Genomic DNA, 1,547 nt, shown 5'->3' with positions numbered 1-1,547 from the left:
GATGAGTCCCGTATCGTTATTTTTCGTCACTACCTCCCCGTGCCGGGAGTGGGTAATTTGCGCGCCTGCTGCCCTTCCTTGGATGTGGTAGCCGTTTCTCAGGCTCCCTCTCCGGAATCGAACCCTGATTCCCCGTTACCCGTTACAACCATGGTAGGCGCAGAACCTACCATCGACAGTTGATAAGGCAGACATTTGAAAGATGCGTCGCCGGTACGAGGACCGTGCGATCAGCCCAAAGTTATTCAGAGTCACCAAGGCAAACGGACCGGACGAGCCGACCGATTGGTTTTGATCTAATAAAAGCGTCCCTTCCATCTCTGGTCGGGACTCTGTTTGCATGTATTAGCTCTAGAATTACCACAGTTATCCAAGTAACGTGGGTACGATCTAAGGAACCATAACTGATTTAATGAGCCATTCGCGGTTTCACCTTAATGCGGCTTGTACTGAGACATGCATGGCTTAATCTTTGAGACAAGCATATGACTACTGGCAGGATCAACCAGGGAGCTGCGTCAACTAGAGCTGAGCAGCCGGCCGCCCGGGAGTGTGTCCCGGGGGCCCGCGCGAACACGCAAGCGTCCGCTCAATCATTCTGCAAACAGGAGGAGGCTGAGCTCCCCTGCACAATACACCTCGAAACCCTCTCAGGTCCCGGCGGCGCGCAGCGCCGTCCCAAGTACTTGGTCGGGTTCGAGAGAGGCGCAATCGCCCGGAGTTAGGCGAGTAGACGCTTTCGGTGCGACCACCCGTGCTCCCAACTGAGCTTGCCGCTGCCGACAGAGGCCCGGGAGCGTGCTGTCGTGGCATTGCCGGCGGGAGACAACACGCGCCACCTACGGTGACCGGCAGCTCCAACGCCAGCGCCACAGAAGGACAAAAGCCCCACTTGGGTGCCGAAGCGAACTCTCCCAGCACAGCGCACGCGCCAACACATCCGCACAGCTGCGATACAAACCACCAGCGAGAACCGCTGGGGCGACCGAGCAGCAGACGGCGGTCGCGGCGCCGAGCGCCGGGCGGCAGCGCATCCTCAACGCACACAGTCCTCAATCGGACCAGCACACTGAAGATGTCCACCGCGCTTCGCACCGGGCCCGCGAGGACCTACTTTGGCCGCACGGCGCCGCGCGCAGGGTGCGCCGGCGCGCAGCTGCGACGCCTGCCGCGTCCGTCGGCCGGCGCGCCTGCCACTGGCCGCCCCCACCAGCCGGCTGTAGCGCGTGCGCCCACGCACCGCGCGGCCAGCACGCCGGGAGGCGCCCCCTCACCGGCCGGGGACGGTCCCACCCAGCCACCGCCGCGTATCGCTTCACACCCAGATGCCGTTCAGTTTCGTCGGCATGGTGGGTATCGCTGGAACAACCGGTTAGTACCTCAACCTATCGTCGCCATCACCGATTCACCCCTAGCGAGAACAACCGCACCACAACAGGTTACCATTTGTTCATTTGCGTAACTTCACCAGAAAACGCAGGCGTCCATCGCCATTTGCAACTTCCACGATTATTGCATGCCTGTGTCAGGTGTCACGCCACACTACG

The 1,547-nt window shown here is 61.0% G+C and overlaps 1 non-coding gene across 1 annotated transcript in view; it reads right to left on the bottom strand.

Moving 5' to 3' along the window:
* The window catches only part of LOC124772365, a 1,910-nt gene extending 1,398 nt beyond the window's left edge, over window positions 1-512 (bottom strand). Inside the window, exon 1 of the ribosomal RNA XR_007013985.1 lies at window positions 1-512. This exon is cut by the window's left edge and continues 1,398 nt beyond it. This is a non-coding gene — a ribosomal RNA (small subunit ribosomal RNA).
* Window positions 513-1,547: the final 1,035 nt, after the last annotated feature.

Source organism: Schistocerca piceifrons, unplaced genomic scaffold (assembly GCF_021461385.2).
Source record: "Schistocerca piceifrons isolate TAMUIC-IGC-003096 unplaced genomic scaffold, iqSchPice1.1 HiC_scaffold_939, whole genome shotgun sequence".
Lineage (NCBI taxonomy): Eukaryota > Metazoa > Arthropoda > Insecta > Orthoptera > Acrididae > Schistocerca > Schistocerca piceifrons.
The sequence above is the reverse complement of the archived record's forward strand: the minus strand, read 5'-3'. Positions and strand labels throughout refer to the sequence as shown.